General features: G+C 45.9%; 1 protein-coding gene and 1 long non-coding RNA gene across 6 annotated transcripts in view; one reads left to right on the plus strand and one right to left on the minus strand.

Moving 5' to 3' along the window:
- The window catches only part of LOC119388127 (uncharacterized), a 300,453-nt gene that overhangs the window by 267,530 nt on the left and 11,005 nt on the right, over window positions 1-21,918 (plus strand). For 2 of the 5 annotated variants that reach the window (XR_007415509.1, XR_007415507.1), the window contains exons 3-4: window positions 16,357-16,567; window positions 19,376-19,672. The exons of 2 other annotated variants lie outside the window; for them this stretch is intronic. The gene's annotated coding sequence lies outside the window, so the exon portion shown is untranslated. The remainder of the gene's footprint in view (window positions 1-16,356; window positions 16,568-19,375; window positions 19,673-21,918) is intronic. One more of the 5 variants, XR_007415508.1, reaches the window with a different exon arrangement.
- LOC125757743 (uncharacterized) overlaps window positions 1-21,918 on the minus strand; it is a 107,447-nt gene that overhangs the window by 77,211 nt on the left and 8,318 nt on the right. The window lies entirely within an intron of this gene.

The following is a 21,918-nucleotide window of genomic DNA, read 5'->3' on the forward strand; positions in this document are numbered from 1 at the left end:
CACGCGCAGAGGCCAGGCGGCCTGGAATGGTGTAAAAGGGCGTTGCTGACATTCTTTGATTTTTGAAAAAAAAAGAAAACAAAAGTACGAAAAAGAGCACGAAGACATGCTCGCAACCTGAGAACGACACATTTCTTAGTGTTCTACGTTTTTGTGGTTGGTTTGGGTGTTTCGCAACAACGCGCATCAAGCATTTTTTTATTGCGCCAGTCTGACTGTTCGTTTTCGAGGGCGGGAACTGCCACAAACATAAGATTCGAATATCGTGGTTGCTTCTCATTCTTTTTTTTTCTTTCTATGAAATGTATATTGGACAGCTGTCTTCGCCAAGACCCTCAAACATTACGTACGGGACCTTGTGCGGCCGACCGCTGAGGCCCCAACGTCTCGAATGCAACCGATCCAAATAAAACAATCGTGACAACAGGGCTTGCAGGCGAACAGTTATACTAGAAGAAAGCGAGCAGACGCCAATTCTCCTGCGCCGATAAAACATTCAACAGCTGAAATCTTGGGTCAGATTTTTGATAACGTTCCGCATAGCCGCAGGCGTCAACGCCATCAGACGTGCACCAGGTGCTTCAAAGAAGACGGGGTGAATCTGGGAGGAAGGAGGGGACGCCGACCGCTACCACCACCGATAGTCGCTGCGGCGGCTCTTGTGCGGTTTTATATCGGCGCGCTTGATCGCAAGGAAATTGGGAAGGCTTCCTATATCCCCGCACGAGGCAGCGAAAACCTCACAAAAGGTAAAAAAGAATGTTTTAAGAGCGTTACAGATGACTGAAAAACACAAAGGGAGCAAATAGAGGGATGCACGAGGAGAGAACCGCTTGAAAGAATGAAGATAACCGCCATTGTATAACGCCGCACTTCGTATATAAGCAAAAGAAAGGTGGTGATGCCAACGAAACGCATTGAAGGAGGATCGAGGCTTGCCTCAAAGGCGGAAGAAGGTCTTTGGTGGGAAAGGCTAGGGCCTCCTCCTATATCCCAGTTCCAGCCACCCACCTCATAGAGCCCCCGCCCATCGCGGCTCCAAAGCATGGCGCGCGCGACAGCTCTGACAGATGCCCCATCGATGCCCTGAGGCTGCGGCTGCTGCCGGTCACACTGGAACAGACGCTTGTCAGGCGGAACGTAGGGCAATCCGCATGCAGGAAATGGGCCAGCGCTGGAAAGACATGCATGGCGAAGGCACAGGCGCGTCGTCGCACGCGAGAGGTTTGAGCGAAACAAAGTTTGCGGGTCCCGCGAGGCGGCTGCGTGGAAGCAGCGAATTCTATAGTGATGGGATGGAGAAAACAAAAACGTAAAGGAATGGCGAATCTCACATTTCTTTTTTCGGTATGCTGTCAAGAGATGACTGACATGATAGGCGAGGGGCGTACTGCGTATTCCTGTGTAACGCAGCACCCCATTCAGTTCCGCGTTTAAAATGTAGCTCGCGCACGGAGTTGAGCAAGGCAAGTCGTGCGCTTCCTTCCAATTGGGAGCTCCCTTTAAGTTCAGCTTTGGCAGCGTCATCAGCCTGGACGTTGCCTTGTATTCCGCAGTGGGCAGGTATCCACTGTAGAACAATGCGGTGATTCAATTCGCAGGCTTTATTGCATAGGCTTTATTGCAAAGCTGGACATGACGCCTCGAGAGAAATGGTTGAAATACCTTTCTCGAGAAAAGACGCGGCGACGCTTGTATCGGCACATGCATGGCGCTTCCAGCGATCCCTCTGGACAGATGCCAGTCACCAATATGGGCCTCTTTACAAAATTGATCCATCGTGTGCCTTCGATATGCCGCGAGACCTCAACAGACAAGAGGAAACATGCTTGCACCGCATCAGACTTAACGTCGCCTACACTCATTACTTCAAGAACAAAATCAAGCTGTCGGACTCACCGTTGTGCGTTCAATGTAACGTCCTAGAAGACCTAAAACACGTTCTCTGCGAATGCAGGCGATACGCAACAGAAAGACTTTCTCTGTAGGCGGCTTTGCACCTTCAACAGGACTCGTGCTTAGAACTGCAGCACATTCTGGGCCCATGGCAAAACAGCACCTGTGCGTTACGCGCAACGAAAGCGCTGCTGACTTCTGCGGGCCACAAGCCTGACCGAAACTTTGTAAACAGTGTAGTCTATGTATGTATGTGTGGTTATCAGTGTATATATCATAATCATCACCCTGGAGCACCTGGAGTAGCATGTCAGGCGAATAGCCAGGCAAACATCTCCAGCTTTTCATTAAAACATTTCTCTCTCTCTCTCTCCCTTTAAGTTGTTCGCCTCGTTCTGAGCAATCTCAACGTGTGTGTAGCCATGAAGTGCAGTTGAATGAACGCGCAAGGTATCAGATGGCGTTATACGGGGCCGAAAGGAAAAATTAAGACGAACGTGAAATTGGGTCCTCGATGTCAGGATCTGTATAAGACCTATGCAAATAATCATTCAGACAAACCTATAGTGATGTCCTTAGTCTCTGCAACTTTTGTGGCCCTTTACGATGTGGCAAGATATTTTTATTGATTCAATGCCAAAAGTAGTAATGCATTTTGTTTTATTTATTTTTGCAATGTTTTGTCAAATGCAAAAAAAAGGGGGGGGGTGAGAACTCGCGATTACCATTCCTTGTGTGACGATGCTTCCACGTGTCGAGTAACGACCTTATTTCTATACATGCATTATCTGAGGCTTATGTAATGTGTCACAAATAGTTCTTGTTTCCTGGGCAGTTCATAATTTTGTTCACTTGTTTGTGAGCGAGCTCGCAAAGGTGCCATGTTCAAAGCGGTGAAAAGCGCTCGCCTTGCGTCTTCAGGTCAGTTTTTTTGTTTTGTTTTTAAATGTTACATAACAGTACGACAGCCAAGAAAATGTCGGTCGGCCTTAGCCGCAATATTTAACGCGATTACTAGTTGTGTGCAGTGACAGCTAGACAGCGGGGCTTCTTCAACAAAGCAATATTCCCAGAAGTACGAGCGGTGAAACTATTTTAGGCTTGTTTTCTTTTGAGCAAACCTTGCTGGTTCATTGTCGGCGACGGAAGTTTCTCGCAAGGCCCAAAAGATACTTGCCCACCTCGCTTCTATCTGTCTGGTTTCTTTCGTTATTCCATCTCGCCCGCAGTTCTTCCTGCTGACTCGTCGTCTTCCATCAGTGCTGTGGTAGAGTGTCGTTTCTGCTATCCAGCTGTAACGAGAGCGTCGTAATATCAGAAACGGAGCTTTCTCACTTTTCTTTTTTTTTACTTTTTTTTTTGTCTAGCATTTTTGTACGTTCCCGTGATATTAAACTGCTGGATGCGGGGACACATAGAAAGCAACAGATGAAGCAGAAAAACCAGCTGGTTTACAATACAAAGGTTGTAACACGAAACGCGAGGAGAGTGTCAGGGGGAGAAGGCGAAGGGAATGGGAGGGTCGTGTAGGGAGGAAAGGTACAGAACGAAATAATAAATTGCGCGGCGGACGCAATCCAGCAAACGAGAAAACGCCTGCGTGGCGACGATAAGAGACTTTCGCTCTCGTCACACACGATTGAACTTTTCGACGAGACCCAAAGAGTGGCGTCACAGCGCCACCAAAGTGCATCGCATCACGCCCCGCGGAGGCGGCTGCGGCAATCCGCGGACGGATGCGAATCGTGTTTCGAGAGCTGTTGACAAATCCTGCGCTGGTTAGACACTGCTGTCCTTGCTTGATTCTACGGTCGCGTGGTTAGCGTCGGACAGAATTTTTCGCTTCCCATTTTGTACCGTTGCCACAGTCGACCAAAAAAGGCTTGCGAGCCAATACAATATACACCGGATGACGAAGAAGCTTTCAGAGAGGCATTTCGTGGTGCTGCTTCGCTTTGCTTTTTCATGTTTCGCGAAGCGTGCAGAATCATCTTGTTCAGGTGCGCTTGATTTGTAAAATGCTCAACCTCTTATTTTACTGCAACATATACATTCTGAAAAAAAAAAAAACCGCTTCCTGGAAAGAGCGCTTAATTATTAGATGAACATAATTCGTACATTCTAGCGTAAACAAATATCAGATGCTGTTAGTTGAACGTTGTCTCTTTCGATATGTATTCCTTTTTTTAACACGAAAGTGTTTTATGCCGGGGTCCACCACGGCTCTACTGACGTATTTCCGTCACGGATATGACGTTGTAAAATATAGAGACTAACAGTTGGCAAAGAAAAAAACCAGAAGAAAAAGTTCCGTCACCGGGAGTCGAACTTACGACCCCTCGCTCCGCAGCGCGGAGCGCGAAACGATTCGGCCACAGACGGCACATTCTCCGTCATGCTAACGGCAAGCTATTTATGTATACCATTTACCGATGGCGATACTCAGAGATCGGTGGCACTTCAGCCTGTTTTCGTTATCACTAGCGAGATGGCGCGAAGGGCTCGAAGAGCGCGCTTTAAAGGTCGTCGCCCCACGCGGATGAGCGCGCGCCTCTACAGGGCGTGGTCGCTCGTTTGCGGGCTTATCTCGTGATGACGGCGGTGTGTACGTCTTGCGCTCTCACCGCAAGTTTACGTTGAGACCACGAAGGTCACTTCGCTCACCGTAGCGGCCGCTTTTGCGAAAGGAGCGCGCTGCTCACACAGAAATAAGTTACAACTGTGTCCGTTCGCGCTCATCCTGTGTATGTTCGTTCCGTGCGCCCTTTCTGCTTGAGCAGCGCGTTGTAAGTTTCGAGCTGCTTGCCATTCTTCGCGTGACATTACAATTTGTTGCTGTAGCATTCATTCCTTCGCGCTTGGGGTGAAAGAATGCACAAGAAACGCTCAACTACGTCTGTGAAGACGTTTCACTTTCGTGTAATGCTGATTCCTATGACAGAGGGATCAGCCATGTTTTTTGTTTTTTAATTTATATATACGTGTTAAGCCAAACAACATGCAAGCGGCAAAAACGGATTTCGGTGCCGCCATATTGGGCTTTTAACCTTGCCGTTTTGTATCTTTAACAACTAAACCAACTGTGCTACGGCAGACGCATACACATTTGGTGACCTTGTTAATTCACGTCGCGATAAATAAAAATAGGAAAACATCCGCTTAACAGCCCAAGTTGGCGGCGTCCATGTATCGTACGTAAAATTGTTTATAAATAAACAACGCTCTGCGCCAAGTTCACCGAACGATTTTGTTAACTTTGGTATATGACTGATGTTGCACTGAACAAATGTAGGTTTATTAAAAATAATTAGATAAACGAACCAGACTTCTCGTAACTTGTTGATTATCAACCACTTATTTATGATAGCTATTGCACTATATTGCAGAATAGCCCCTGCGTTTGATCTACCAATCAGCATAAATGAGCAGCCAGCACGGATGACTTATTCGCTGACTTTCGCAATATTGCATCCAACATCAATGCCGCATGTGCAAACTATTTGTTTCTGCTCAGACTATGAGCTTGAGATCAGTGAATCCCAGTCGAAATATCGAGAAGCCGCAACGCAGTTTGGACAAAGTGAAGCGAGAAAGATGCATGTCTTTTTTACAAGCTCAATGTTCGGACTTGTACGAAAAAAAGTTGAGCACAAAATGATGTTAATAGACATCATCGAGCGACTTTAAAAGGTTTTACCGGAAGCTGGTAATGGTCATGCAAGTTTCAAGCACTGTAAACACGTGCCGCAGTCACTGCCGCATTGGTTTAGTCCAGGAGTATCAAGCTCACATCACCTACCGGGCCGCAGTCACCAAATTTAGGCCCACAAAGGGCCGGCACCGTGAATAAGTGGGAAGCGGGAGGGGGGAGGGGGGGTGGCTTGAACAAAGTGTCAGCTAACGTTGCCATTTGAATGAAGGCCTTTCCCATATTTGATATATGGGTCATTTCTAAAGAGAATTTGGCGTCGGCTTTAGAGAAGCATATCGACACCGATCTACACAATGACTAAATTCTGGACACGGATCCTGAAGTATAAAGATTTTTTTTTCCGCGGTTATGTTTATACACAAGGTGACTGCACGAAACAAATGCCTAAGACCAATCGCGTCTGTGTAGCTTACACCCGCACAAAGCATTATTAATCACGATAGGTGAGAAAATAATGCGAGCGCCATTTTACAATGTCACGAACAGTCACAGAGTCATAAAATAAATATGGGACGAAGACTGTCATGTGCGGGCCGTACGCAAGAGGTCGGCGGGCCGCGTGTTTGAGACCCCTGGTTTAGTAAAAAGGGAGCCCAATATATGGATCCACATGCTTCAAAGAAAGGGTTATGCAACCTAGTGCAATCTCTGTTCGACCTAATTGTTTTTCATAAGTTGATTCGTTGACCAGCACTCCTTGCACCACACTTTTGTAGCGCACGTGTGCGGAGAGAAATTGCATTTGTATGAAGGCAACACGCGTTTTATTGAAACGTCTATAGGAGCCCGTGTCTTCAGAGTTTTCTTTTTATGCTTTTAAAGCCTATTCACTGCAGGTGGACGCTCTCCTTTCCATCGTTCTTTCCCTTTCCCCCTCCCTTTAATGTATAGAGCAAACCAGTTGTTATAATACTGGTTGGCCTCTCTGCTTTTCCCTCATTTTATTATCTCTCTCTCTCTCTCCTACATGCCACATCCTACTCAGTGTTTGATCATTTCACAGACATGGTTTATTCCCCTCCCCATGTGTAGGATAGCAAAGTGGACGTGCAGTTTAGTTAACCTCCCTACCTTTCCTACATTCCTTCTTTCCCTCTCTTCACACACATGGTAAGGCCGACGACTTCAGAACTGCCTATATTCTAACACGCGTGCAGTTGAGGAATTGTTAACTGCCCCATAAGTATACTCACACATTTCATAACTGAACAAAGGACTAACAAAGAACACTGAGAAACTAAACGAAGCCAGGAGAAGCTACTTACATGCATTCTCGCCATTTAAAAGTTCATGCACGTAGTTACACAAAAATACCACTATAGGTGCACAAAATGAACGCTATTTTTCATGTAATTACGACATCGAACGCACATATAACGTCCACAAATTCTGCACTCCAACTCAACGCCCTCTGGTGGCCCGCAGTAATGTTAATCTGATCCAATGGAAATGATGAAATCTTGCTTTCAGTTTTGATCCAGCTTGTGCACAGTACACCAGAGATTTGGATAAGTTGCGTTGCTACAGTGAGCCACTTTTTTATTCTCTTCAAAAGTCGCATATTATAATCTGTAAATTGCATAATCAATCCAGTTGCGTCTATCTCAATTTAGACACGCAGTTCAGTCGCGAAAACATGGTGGCTAGAGCGCTGCTCGGAAAAAATGTGTGTGATCTGGTCGACTGCAGTGTGGCGGCCATATTTCGATGGAGAAAGAGGGCAAAAATGCTTGTGCACCGTGCGTAGGGAACATGTTAAAAAAAAACACAACCTTAACTTAATTTGAAGTCCACCAATCTGCATGCCTCATAGTCACATTGCGGTTTCGGTGCGCAAGAAATCATTAGTATAATTAAAAAATTAAAAAAAAACAGCGTGACACGTTAAACACGCCATCACAATAACAAAGTCAGAGAGAAAAAGAGAGCACGCGGGACTTACGAATAACAACGGACGTCTGCGACACAAGGCTATAACCTTTATAACTTTTATTCTCTTGTGGTCGGTGTCTTCGTCTTTTTATTCAAGGCTATAACCGTGCTACGCAGTGTTTCCTCTGTGTTGTGAGCGCCTTGAAAGCTGTATGACTTGTTGACTTTCTCGCGTCAACTACAACAAGTGTAAACCCTTACTTCGCGGCGCTGGCTATAACGAGTAATATTTCATACACAAGCAAGCACTCGGAAGATGCTGGTATATGTATAAGGACGTAGCATCGCCGAAAAAAAACGTCTTCACGTGCATTATTGGTGAGAATACAAAAAAAAGGAGCGCCAGTGTTTCTCGCCACACTTGTGTCAACCAAATGGACGAAGAAAGCTCGAACAGTGGCGGACAGTGGCAGTGCGCAACCACTAGGATTGTTCTACGCTGTTATCGGAACGCCGCCGAGGAACGAGGAGCTGAGAGCAGTGGCGAAGAGTCGAGCTGTCTACGGGTGGAGCCGCTATTTCCGGCAGGCATTCCTCGCGGGAGATTGGGAACTCACTGCGCTCGCAGTACAGAAAACGCTGGCGTTACACGCTCGCAACGTAACTTGGCGCCGCGAGGATCGCATCAATAACATATGACCGGCCAGCTACGGCTCGAAAGTGTCATCCATTATTTACGCCAGCCGAGAGTCTCGGACGTTGAATCATTCAGGGATATTATTAGAAGCAAGATGTGTGAGCCCCGTACTAATGGAAATTTTGATGAGGGGCCGCCAGGCAACGCCACTTTCCTTGCTAACCCCGTGCGCGGCAGTGTGTGCGTGTAAGTGCGCGGCCGTACAAGAGTGTTGATTGGCCCGGTGTTGATTAAACTGCGCATCCACTGACACAGTGGTGTCAACGAGCTGGATAGGACATTCGAACGCTGGAGGAAAACACCTCTTGCCGGGCCAATCGAACGCACAAGGCAGACCCCGCCCCCCCCCCCCCCCCACACACACATCTTTTTTGTTTTTTTTTATTCGTGGCGTCAAAACTGCGGCCTCCTTCCTTCATTTTTCTACGCGTTTTTTCCATTTTTCTTTCCTTCTCAAACATCTGCAAATAAGCAACTCGAGTGAAAGTGAGTGAATACACAAAATAAAACAAACATAAGAATGAAGTGGGAACAGAGGATATGTTGTAACCCGCAAGAGGGCTTCACTGTTCGATAGCCGCTGGCATGTTTTAGCACCCGCGCGGTCGTTTGTTGAGCAACCAATTTGGGATTAAGCAATAACCGACGGGAGTCCGCTGAGCGGGAGTCGTTTCGAGAAGAGCGCATGGTGGTGGTACTTTATAGGCGAGAGAGTTGCAGAGCCATCGACCTTCCTTGGAATGGTCGTTCATCAACGGTCTCAAGGTTATCATTCCTCCTATTGAGGGAATAACGCAACCATGCGGGCCGTTTTATCTTTTCTTTTCACAGTCTTTGGTTCATGTTTTTTTCTTTCTTGGGCCATCGCCGCGAGGTATCGCCTCCCGCGGATAAAATCAATGAACCAGTCCCAAGACGCAAATACTCACTATTGCCAAAACCCGACAATATGATGAACTGGCGAGTGCGCCTACGAAGCCCGCTCTTGCCTGATGTCGATAAACATCATCCTTTCAATCACTGTATGTGCCAGTTTCTACCTTGTCGAAAAGCGCATGCAAGAAAGAGAAGAACTAAAAAAAATCCTGTTTGTCTCATTGATACAGTGCATATAAAACCCGACGTAAGAACCACGAGTGTTTGTTTTCTACGTGACTCTACACAGATACCACGCACGCATTACGTTGATCGAAAGTTAGGTACGTGTCAGCGAGGCTCGAACTTTCGCCTGAAAATATAATCTGAGGCTGCAATAGTTCCTAACACGATAATAAAATTACGGCTTAGGTGTCTGCAAAAACTGTTTCATGTTCTGGGTTACCTCGGCGCTCTGGTCGGTTATCTCCAAAGCATGAGCGCAGTTGAGTGAACATTGGATGTACACGCGTTCATTAGAAACTTGTGCAACAAAAGCGCAATTCGATAATCCCTGTATCTCTTCACACGTATGAGACTCCCATTAGCTCCCTTATAAACTGAGCTGACTTAGATGCACTAAGCAGCATCCGCTTATATTGCAGTAATAAACTCATACCCTCGAAAATTACCGGCTGATTTCAAACATGTGCCCCAAAGAACTCCAAATGGTGTGAAGAAAAAATAAACTTTGCAAATTTGTAAAGACGACGAGTAAATCTCACTTGTTTCGTCATGTACCTTTTAGCATTGCTGCCTGAGCAGAGAGAGACGTGTGGTTCAATAGGTAAATAATTTAGAAAATTTATTTTTCGTAAGAGCACGCCTCCTGTGTCTTGTTCTTTTTATTTTTCAAAATTATTTTTTTTGCCCTATAAGGCGATGTGCCATAAAGACTCTCGCCACAAACGTTGCCTTTGCAACGGACGGATCGACATGTGAGAAAAGGTCAATCATTAAAACATTTGGTCCAGCACTCGATTGAGGCTTCGTTATTAAGGTTTCATTAGGGCTGCATGATTCTGCGCCTATTTTTGTTGCAGAACTTATTTCAGTAGTTTTAGTCCTTCTCAAGTAAACCCTCCAATTAGCTGCTACTGCTTGCAACTCACTGTATCTCTGTTCTGTCGGTTTCAGCGTGTAATGATTCGTACATGCTAAAACTCTTTCAATCGCCAGTTCGTATTGATATATAGTGTATTCAATAATTTCGGTAGGTGGCCATAAATGAAGGTGTCGATTCACCGGGGGGGAACCTCGCTTTGCGAGCCAGTCGATCTTTTTTCTATCGCTGACAGTACGCATCACTGCGCCTAGATTTCTGATGCGCTCAATGACGGCAACTTTGTAAGAATCAGCAATAAATGTTTCTCACTATTAAAAACAGCTCTTCTTGACCTGGTATAGCGAATCCTAAAACAAAAGAAAGATCAGGCTCTGCATTAAAAAATTACGTTGCCGCGTTTCTTCCTGGAACAATTAATTACTTTCGCAGGTAAGGTATGGAGTTTTGCCCTTAGGAAGGAATAATTCTTCACTTTTTTCCTACTTATCGCTGCTTTACTACTGCAAATAGAAAAATTGTTAGTGTAAGCAATTTGAAATCTTCACCTCCAATTAGCGGAATCTCTTATTCTTTCCTTCGGGGCCGTTACTGTGGGATTCAGCCACTGGAATTCTTGCTCCGCTGAAAAAAGTTTTCTTGAAGTCCAAGGAATTGTTTTTTTGATGCGTCACCTTTCTTTTTGTTTGTTTCGACTTTTCAATGCGATTCATTATTGATTAATCCTGCCATTATTGATTTTCTTTTAATATGCGACTTCCTTTTTCAACAGCAGTTAATCTAACGAAACCCTGAACATTTAATTCTTATTATAAATTTGAATAATCCACCCATTTCTTTGGTAATCCCCCATGTGAGCATGGGGAAGATTTACGATAGAAAACAACAACACCACATACAAAAACACACCATCGCACGTTTTCATCGCTAGTAGTTAGTATCGCTTCTAATTTTTGGCAGTCATACAACATGAACCAGGCTGTGTATAGGTTATGTTACGTAAGGCACATGGGCGCCGCCATCATGGGCTGTTACACGAATGTTTTCTTATTTTTGTGTATCTGACGCGAACTGATAAAGTCAGGAAACGCCGAATGCACCAACCCAACCGTTTTCGTGCGTACACGCCCACCGTAACTCTGTTCGCTTAGTTGTTCAAGATAAAACACGGCAAGGGTAACAGCCCAGCATGGCGGCACCGAGACCCGTCCGGAATAGTGTATACACACTGGCATGCTCAAAGAAGGCTCCCGCAATATACCAATGGTTTACTGTACGTTCAGGTGGCAGTTGCTTCTTTCCTTCATCGCGTGATAAAGAGAAGATATTTTAAGAATAATATTATGTGTATTTACCACCATTAACCTACAGCAAAGTGAAATAGAGTGAACACGAGTAGCTCTGAGAAAATTAATTAAGTTCTGCCAAAAAATAAAGCTTATTGTCGCCTTCTTGCAGTTGAAAAGCAAGAACATCTATTGTGTGGTGACAACTCGAATGTCTGCTGTGGTCTGTACGTGGCCTTATTTTTCTAAGTTTTAAATTCTGGTGGTAAAAATACCTACACATGATGCTTGGCACTTTGTACTCTGTTATATACTTTGTTTTGTTATAATTTCTGTTACTTATATTTTCCCTTTCCCTTTTGCTGTTATGGATAGTAAGTTGGATGTCTCTCTTTCAACTCACGAGCTCCACCGGTAAATCAACAATTTTTATATCGTCGTTTCATTTACGCTTATACTATAGAAGGGGAACAACTCTATCATCGAGCTGTATTTGTCGCTTAAGGAACATTTACACGAACGTCGTTTCAAGTATCCGCTCAAGTCAGAACTCCGCAGAAGGACCCTGAACATCACTGACACGGTTTACGCAGCACTTGAACGACTTTCATCTACTAATACTGAAGGCTTTAAGCAGCTATAAATTACAACAACGTGCGTGTCTGTAGGCATAACTTCGGCTGTCACTTTGGGACCTCTTATCGTCTTGCCTGCGCGCCACACATTCGGTTGCCCAAAACAGCGATGGTAATGGCTCTCCGAAGGTTTCAGCGAGCGACAAAGAACGCCGTAATAACAACAATAAAAACTATCGCCCAGCTAGCTGCCTCCACGCTTTATAAGGCGCCTTTGTTTCGGAAGCTAGAAAGGGCCGTCGCTATGGCAACTAGCTCGAACGCACCTTATTATGCAGTCTCTCGGCTACTCTGGGAGGTTCTGGCTGACGTGAAAAACCGGTCCGGGTCCCGACTTTTCAACTCGCTCAACTTTTCCGGAAGATGTGTGGGAAGTCTTTTCTCCGCTGATCGCGCCGAAAAAAGTTTGGCTTCGCGGGAAACTATTTTTGCGCCGATCAGGAAAGCAGACCCCTTGTGGCCGCTCTTTGCTAGCGGCAGCTACTGGCACAAGCTTAAGAGCATGTGCTTTGACGCGATCGATATGCACTGCTTTGGTGGAGCAAAACAAAAACAAAAAAAACAGCTGCTTGCTTCTATAGTACGGTTAGCATTTATCTAAGTTTCTGATTAACACATCTGAAGCTGCTTGATTGTTCATCTCAAGGCAATTATTTTTAATATAAGCAGTGCACTCTTTACGCTCTTTGTAAAGTGTGCGCTGTTTTTTGCCCTATGATATCGGTTTATGAAACGCTGTTCGCTGTAGCCCTTCTGGTTACATTATATTACCTAACATGTACAGCAAACGAAGGTAATATTTCTATTAGCACGCCACTCATTTCAATTTTGGAATGTTTACACCCTTATACAGGTGCTCGTTTTTATTATGTTTTGATGACTGACGCCCTTCTCCTCAAACTTGTTCCACATCCAGCTAAAAGAGCACCTGCAATGAAAGAAGTCATATGACTTTCGATCATACGGCGTTTAAAAGCGACAGCTATGATAGCATATTTCAGGAAGTTTTTGTATGGTTTGTCACAGCTACTGTCATGCTTAGTTGCAAGAAAAAATGAAAGAAACGGAACTTCATTTGTCCTCATCAACGTATTAAATATAGTTCTTTAATGGTATGCCTTTAGCCAAGCGACAAGCTAGCACACATAAGGTCGCACACGTTGTCGCGGTACAGCGCAAACAGGAGACAAGAGTCAATATAAACAGACAGTTGCGTCTATATAACTTTTCGACCCGGAATTTTGACGTGGTTAAACAATGAAAAAAGAAGAAGAAGCGATACTCCTTCAGCACCACTCACGTTTCCGTTCTGGTAGCATTAGTTCACGGTGTCCTTTTCCTATTCTGCTGCATATAAACATCACCCTTCTTGAGCCTCTGTATTTTCCGTTTGTGACTCTGTCCACAATAAAAAAAATGTTAAAAGCAACCCTAAATTACCTGCCTTCGAGCTTAAGCACATTGTGCACAATGAAAAAAAAAATAGAAAGACGGGCATCCCACTGTGTTTCAAAATGTTTATATACAGGTGCCTGTATCGGACACCGCACACATACGCTCTGCATTTTACTTTCTCAACCGACATCGATCAGCAGTGTCGCCTTGCTTTCACGAAAGCATTCTGTACCGAGCGAAAAAAAAGGAATCTGATAGGAGCCACGACACCTGCTGATGAAAGAAAATCGATCCATCATTATGTACTACGGAAATATCGTGCTGGAAGAGCTCTTAGTTCACGCTTGCAACGCCTGTAATACATGTTTCAGTTCCCAAGATGAATGTGCGATTGCGAACTTGTCATTTCTCTCCAAGCTCATTCTGATGGCTAGCGCTCCATTCGTACTGGCGCGCACCTACCTGTTCTTATTCTTAATGAAAACCAAGACACGATGAAGTCGAGGTAGGTATACACTCTTAATCAGGTCCTGGTTAAGGGCTTACTATATCCAGGAAACTAGACGAAAAATGTCCGGTATCCTGGCTATATCTAGCGCTTTAAGCGGGACCTGATTAGGAGTGTAGCGGACGTTATTTGTTGCCTTTTTAACTGTATTCTAGTAATTATGATATAAATGTGAGGAAATTAAAGTGTACGAAAAGACAACTTGCCGCCGGCAGGGGCCAAGCCTGCAACCTTCGGATAACGCGTCCGATGCTCTACCAATTAAGCTACAGCGGCGGTCGTCCTCTCGCTCACCTTGTCGTGTACTTCTGTGCATGTAAACATGGGAGTCAGCGCCGCTCGTAGCCATGCCGGTGAATGTGGAACACTTTTTTTTTTTTGCCAGCTGGCGTCACGTAGCACGTGATCTTCTTAAGCGATAGTTCTTCTCGCTTCTCAAGAACACGATTTTCGGTGACTTAGAGTTATGTTAACATATTCGTAAGCTTTACTACATTGAAACCAGGGGCAGGACGCATCCCTTCCCTCAGATACCACGCTCAACTTCATTCTTTTTTTTATGTCAGACAAGATCGTCACTGATCCGCTGTTTGAGCCTCGACAAATGGCAGATCATTACGCAACGGCCCGGCAGAGATTCTGTGTACGAGCCAAAATTTTGGCTTCGAAAGAGTTCAGATTACAAAACAAGTTACATGACCAAATAAACTTCCAGAGTTAATCGTTTGTTCATCCAATCAAACAAAAATGATGTTTTCATGGATTGACTGACAGAAGTAAATCTCTGGCTCTTACTGGAAGGAGAAAAGATTAGGCGACGGTAAAATTTTTTCGCCCATCTAGGGCCATAGTCACAATATACTCAAACCCCAATTTCATTTCTAAGTTGCGTATGTTAGTGAGGGCGTTTATTTACTCTGCGACATTTTGGTGTGCCGGAAGCGGCTTGTTTTATTGCGATAGCAATTATATGGACAGTCTCGGCTGGAAAATGTCCGTCCCCGTTGCCGCCGTCATTCACCGTATATGTATAAGTATGTATATATATAGAAAGGCCACAAAGAAAAATAATTCAGAAATGCTTTCCGACGCGCGGAATCGAACGGGCGACCTCTCGCTTTGCAGCCCGCTGCGTTGGATGTTAGGCCACGACAGCACAGTCAGCCTGCTAACGGCGAGCTATTTATATACACCATGTACTTCAGCATGCTTTCTTAGTTGCCACATAGATGACGCGATGTGCGCGCGTGTGGCGCGCTTTAAAGATCGTCGCCCCGCTTCTGCGAATGCCGTTGCTCTTCGCCCTACAGGGCGTGGTCGCTTTCGTGCGCATATCTCAAGGAAAGAAGGGGCGGTCGGTGGGGTGCTTCGCTTCGCTCGCTGCAGCAGCCGCGTTTGCGAAAGGAGCGCGCTGTTCAAATAGAAATAAGTAACAACTGTGACAATTAGTTCGCGCTCGTCCTGTGTGTATCTGTTCGTTCGTTTCGTGCGTCCTGCTTTGTGTTTGAGCAGTGCGCTTCAAGTGTCGAGCTGTGACGCATTAGTTCGCGCTCGTCCTGTGTGCGTTCTTTTCGTGCGTCCTTTGGGCTCGAGCGACGCGCTGGCAATTTCGAGCTGCTTTCCGTCCTTCGCGTTACATTCCAATTTATTGCTATTGCATTCATTACTTCGCCGTTGCGGTGAAACTGTGACTTTTTAGTTTTCTTTTGTAATCACTATGTTCCTGTTTTTTTATGTTCTAAATTTCTTGTTGGGGAGCGGCTGAGGTTTTTATTACTTTGACTACTTCATTTCTACAAGCTCTGCAGCAAAAAAAAAAAAAAAGGAGAGAGAGAACAGAAGCGGTTACCCAAAAACAAAAATAAGCGAGTAAAAAAACATGCAGCGAACTGAAACAAAGAAAATACCATGAGAACGTACTTCCGCTTGCAGGAGTTCGCTCTGCAATAAAACGTTCACACGCACACATTTCTATCGATGTTCTTCCTACAGTGTACGGAATAACACTTCAATTCGTATGTAGCTTCACTTAGCTGTTCATTACAAGCGCTTTTCTAGTTTATTAAGTTTCTTAAATTTGCCTTGTTAAGTTTTTCCGTTTGAATTCATTTTAAATTCACGGCTCTTCTCTGTGATCTTTGTCCATATACGTATGCTCATGTTCATTCAGCACTAATAATAATATATCAATAATTAATAATTATAACTGACAAATCATTAATAAATAATTGATGATGACGTGGACCTTATTAGATTTCTCAACCACCTACACGTTAACTATGAAAGCTTACTTGCAGCAGGGCTGATGTATGATACTGTTCTTAAAGTCGTGAACCCTCTATTGACACTTCGCTTGCCCGATGATGACCATGCGCAGGTCCTGTGGATTCGCAGGCGGGACTACAACGTGCTCACTGTGGGCCTCGACACGTACACGGCTGACGATCGCTTTCAGGCGGTTCACTTGGAGCGTTCTTCTGACTGGGCCTTGCAGGTGCGCTACGTGCAGCTATCGGACCAGGGCCTTTACGAATGCCAAGTTTCCTCAGACCCAAAGATCAGCTACTTCGTCAACCTCACCGTCCTAGGTAAGTACTGTGAACACACGTGTGACTTTCATATGAAAAGGTCGCGCAGATGAATAATTTTACTGCGCCTGAAGGAGACCGAAACAGTGCGTTCAGTTTTATTTCAAGCGATGACTCCGGGGGCTTCGTCACCAAATAGCTGCAATACCGCTTCGTTTACCAACTGCCCCCTCCCGAGCATTTTCTTCGCAATAAAGGCCTCACGATCCGATCTACTTCTTTTTATTTAAATGGTGAGATAGGAATGACGCTAGTCTCTAAGTCCAATGTGCCCTCTGTTCGACAAAACGCTAGGCTGCTTGACAGCCTGCAGGAAGACGCCATCCCAACTTTGTGTTGCCAGAATGACTCGGCAGTGACCAGAAAAATAGCCATACACTTGCCCGTCAGCTTCCTCTGAAAGAGTGATTTCATGAAGGCCTTTTGAAAACTCGCGTTATGTCAGATATGCTCAGTATGGAACAGCCGACAAAAAAAAAGGCTATACTCCTCCGCTACGACCACCTAGCTTTGAGCTTTGTCTGCTGCAGCTAACCAGCATCATATATATATATATATATATATATATATATATATATATATATATATTATATATATATATATATATATATATATATATATATATATCTATATATATATAATATAATATACACATACATATACACACCACGTGCAGCCCTTCAACAACACTTCATTTATTATTATGTCCACGCAATAAATGAACTCGTCTTGAAGTGCTACCTCTGATACTCATGTATATATATGTATATGCATAGATAGACGGAAATACGAGCACGAGATACGAAATATGAGCAAAATTATCCAACCACCAGAATCGACCAAATTCTCTTGCCATCACGTGTCTTATCACGAAACTAAACTGCCAGTTTCGACCCTCCAAAGAAAAAAAATACAGACGGAAGATAGTAAAGGAAGACATGACCTGGTTTCCCCTCGTCTCCTCTGCGTAGCCTCTCCTAATCTTACAAGGCCTAACGACTGCCTTGACCTCTTCTGGCGCCTTGTTATAACTTTTAGGGCCCCCTTTCGCAACACCGATACATGAGGGTTCTCGGCCAGGGAGCAGCCGGGGCGCTAGTCACAGCCCAATCGACGCTGCCTCCATTAAACGGGATCCCGCGAGCAGCCCGGGGCTCTTCCTCCTCGGGCCCTACGCGACGAACCGGAGATACGGATAAACACGGAACACGGGCTGAACAGAACAAAAGCAAAGACGAACGGAGCAGCGAGAGCCAAGACACGAGGAAAAAACGCAGCTGGCGAGCGGTTCTCGGGGCAACACGCCGAACCCACACGCTATCGAGACCCAATGAAAACAAAGGCCCGGTTCATTAGCAATATTGCCCTTTCTACTCGCCCTCTTTCTTCTCTGTACGCGGCGGATAACCCGTTCCTTTTGTCTCGCGGCAATTCCTGCTCCGACTTAGTTGGTCGCCAGAGGCCCGCGCCACAACGCACCCGTCTTCTTTATTATCATTCTTGCGCCCTGGTCCTTGATAGTTTGCCCCCACCCTCGTCATTTCTCTAGTAGTCGGGGGCCCCGCGGTGACCGCTGGCATTAGAAGGATCCTAAGAACACGCCCGCCCACCTCTGCTCGACAATCAAGAGACCGATGCATCTGTTAATAGGCTACCGAGTTTCGCTTCGCTCGAATGAGCACAGCTTATTCTACCTAAAGCTACAGAAACCCGACAGCCTTCACAACACGTGCGGCAGTCATTATGGCCACGCACCCAAACATTGTCGCCGAAACAGCGCTTTACCTTTGTTACAAGTGCTGCAAGGCACACTTGCTAGTAGCTAAGCAGGACAGGGTGGAAGGGTACTTTATTGGCAAGTTATAGATTGAGCTATACCAGGTACAAACGCTCGTACAGAGTGATAATATGCCAGGCACGTTCGCGCTCTGATGCGGCACTGTTAAGCTTCGATCGAAGGCCCCATTCCGGGAAACCTGCCTCTAGGCCGCAGCGATTAATGATCTCGACTAATATGCGTGGTCAAGCTATGCGGGAATAATTCTTCAATATTACTCGGCACAAACGCAGTTATTTATCCCAGGATGTAATTGCGAATGCACGCGCTTACCTGCCTCTGGTCCTTGATTGCGGCGGGCTAATTAGTGTAGGGGTTTATTCTTCCGGCCAAGTCGCTGCATTTGGTCAAATAAAGCCCGCATGGCGCACAAGTGTGCAATGGAGTGCCGACAGAACGAAATTCGCGTTTAGTACTACGGCATTTAATTTGTCGTTTCAATAAGGCTTCGCTTCCAATGGATCTCAACATGTGATCTGCATGAGCATACGTGTTTATTCACTTTAATCAACGAGCGTTTTATTATTGAAACTTGAATTTAGAATATTTTCTTGCATTTTAGTTTGTACCAGTGCTGCGGAGTACACCGCGGTTCAATTCTTGGTTGGTTCATAGGGTTTAAAGTCCCAAAACAACCCAAGCTATGAGAGACACCGTGGTGGAGGGTTCTGCATAGTTTCCACCGCCTGGGTTACTTTCACGTGCACTGACATCGCACAGCATACATGGGTCTCTGGCATTTTGCCAGAGACCCGTGTCGCCAAGCGACTCCACGAGACTCTTTGTCGAGGAGCGACTCCGCGGCCGGAATCGAACCCGCGTTTTTCAGGTCAGCAAACGAACATTGTAACCACTAATCCACCTCGGCGGCTGCGGCTCAGTTCTCATGATTTCGTGTGTTGCCACGTCTTGAGTATCAAGACACCCTGGCGGCTCCTGCCTTTCAACTTCCCTGTTGGCTTTTTTCGCAGTGGCAAAAGCGGTCATCGAGGGTGGTCCAGACCTCTTCATTCGCACAGGGAGCTCCATCAACCTGACATGCGAGATAAGCCGAAGCCCGGAGCCGCCGCACTTTGTCTTCTGGTACCACAACGATCGCATGATCAACTATGTGTCGGCTAAGGGAGAGATCACCCTGCACAAAGGTGGATCCGACAGAACCATCAGCCGACTGTACATCCGCAAAGCCGTTTCACTCGACTCGGGAAACTACACCTGCGACCCGGCTAACGCCGAGCCTGTGTCCATCAGCGTCCATGTCGTGAACGGTAAGGGCATGTCTTGTTAACAGAGAAGACACCCTTTAAAACCGTTCATCAATTACGCGAGAAAGTATTGCATGCTTAGCACTTGTTAGGGACTTTTAAGTTCTCCTTTTACGTCTTTTACCGCGTTGTTTTTTTTTTAGTTTTGCTTGAGAACTTTACATACATATCTATTTATATCAAGAAAAGAGTTCCTGGTGTCAAAAGGTCATGCGTCTTACCATAGGCATCGACAGGATTTTGTCTTGGGGGTGGTGGGTGCAAAGCCGTGTTGCAAAGCGTAGGGCGAGAGGGGGGGGGGGGGGTTGCACTTTTTGCAACCACCTGCCGACGCCCATGCGTCTTACTATATCATCCCTTGGCTCCCTCCATATGGATACGCACTGAATGTGACGTTTAGGTTAGCCATAAATACACCTTCCAATTATTTAGAAGTACTTCAGGAGCACAACTAGGCCAAACAGGCTGAATACGATCAAAACGAAATTTAGGCAGCTTCGCACTAGTGGTGCCAACCTGAAGGAACAGCGGAACAGCCTTGTTTCTGTTCCTCTCTTTCGTTCTGTTTCTCGCAGTTTTAGGTGCGAAGAACTTTATGCGCTCGGGCTGTCGGCGTCTCCTGTCATGGTATCCCGTCACAGTGTCGCCCAGCACGGTAAAGCAAGTGGCAAATAAGGAGTCGCGTTCGCTCTGGAGACGCTCGCGAGAATGCGCGCTCGCCCGCGAGAGAACACACCCCGTGCGCTCCTCCGAGTGGCAAAAATAAGACGGCGCGTTGGCTCAGGAAAAGCTCTGGGCCCGTATTCTCAAACGATCGCAAAAGGCGATAGTGTCGCGTTTCGTGACGTAGAATCTGATGCGTTCAATAACTGAAGAAACGCTTGCCTGTGACGTCATTATTGCACTGGCCGTTGGTGTTACGAATGTCTCACAACACAGGAGTGAGTGTACGGTACGAGCGCAGAGCGACCCGAGTGCGGCGTTTTCGAGCGTATGCTGGCTTCATAGCAGTGGCCAGGCTTGGCTGTGGCTACTTGAAATATAGGACGTGTTGAAAGTGCTTTCAACGCTTTTTTTTGTGCGATTGTTTAATGCACAGCGTAATATTTAAGAAATGCAACTTTGCGTGAAATGTACTTTCGTTGAGAGTTAACACGGCGTACTCGGAGAGTTCAGCTGTATATATATAGTGTGCCGCCGCAGCGATATCGTCTCAACATCTCAGCATGTTGCCGTCTCGCGATAAGCCACGCGAGCAACGCACGGTTCATGTTCCTGGGACGTTCAAACCACGAAAAAAAGAGGCGCTGGCAAAGAACGAGTACTGATAACACCCCAAGGTAATGCTCACTGAAAACTTCAGCGCAAAAAAATGCTGCGTACATCCACCGAGGATTGAATACTAGAAGCTACCGCCTACGTCACTGAAATCCTAGTCTTCACCACCAACCGACGGTGATAAGGTGTGTTCGTTTATTCGAGGCGTTGCAGGAGCGCCGTAGAGCACCGTCACGCCGACGGAAATACCAGATGGCGCCCTCACTTTTCCTGTTTTGGTCAACAGCCAATCAGCGCGCACCGAAGGCGGTACTTTTGCGATTGTCGCCTTTTGAGAATACGGCCCCTGTTTCTGCGATTGGCGCTGTCTGCGACCCTGTATGTAGCAATAAGAGGACGCATTGCTACTGACGTGTTCCTATGGGAAACACTTCTAGAGGGTGTTGGGGAAACTCCGCTGCTTCGCACCTCCCCAGGTTTCACGTTAGTGGAGCTGTGCTGTATAGTATACTGTATACTATATCAAGGAGTGGGAAAGGGAAGTGAGGGTGAGGAGAAGGGAAAGAGGAGAGCAACGCCATCAGCTCCTCCGCTTCCTTGGTCTTCACACTACTACTGCGTAGCTGCCCCAATATTTTTAACACTAAAGTGTTTTATGCCGGGGTCCACCAAGACTTCCCTGACGTATTTCCGTCACGAATATGACGTTGGTAAAATACACGCTAACGGATGAGAAAGAGACTAGAAGAAAAAGTTCTGCCACCGGGAATCGAACCCACGACCTCTCGGTCCGCGACGATAGGCGCCCGGCACTATACCTACTACGCCATCGCACTTTTTTTTTCTTTCTTTATTGTACTACGCCACCGCACACATGCAGTAGGTTCCGCAAATGCGCCTTATATCTCTCACATTCTCTCTCGCACGGTGCTCTCTGTTGACGGGGCGGTGCTGCCGTCTGTGAGTGGTGA

Source organism: Rhipicephalus sanguineus, chromosome 3, assembly GCF_013339695.2.
Source record: "Rhipicephalus sanguineus isolate Rsan-2018 chromosome 3, BIME_Rsan_1.4, whole genome shotgun sequence".
Taxonomy (NCBI): domain Eukaryota; kingdom Metazoa; phylum Arthropoda; class Arachnida; order Ixodida; family Ixodidae; genus Rhipicephalus; species Rhipicephalus sanguineus.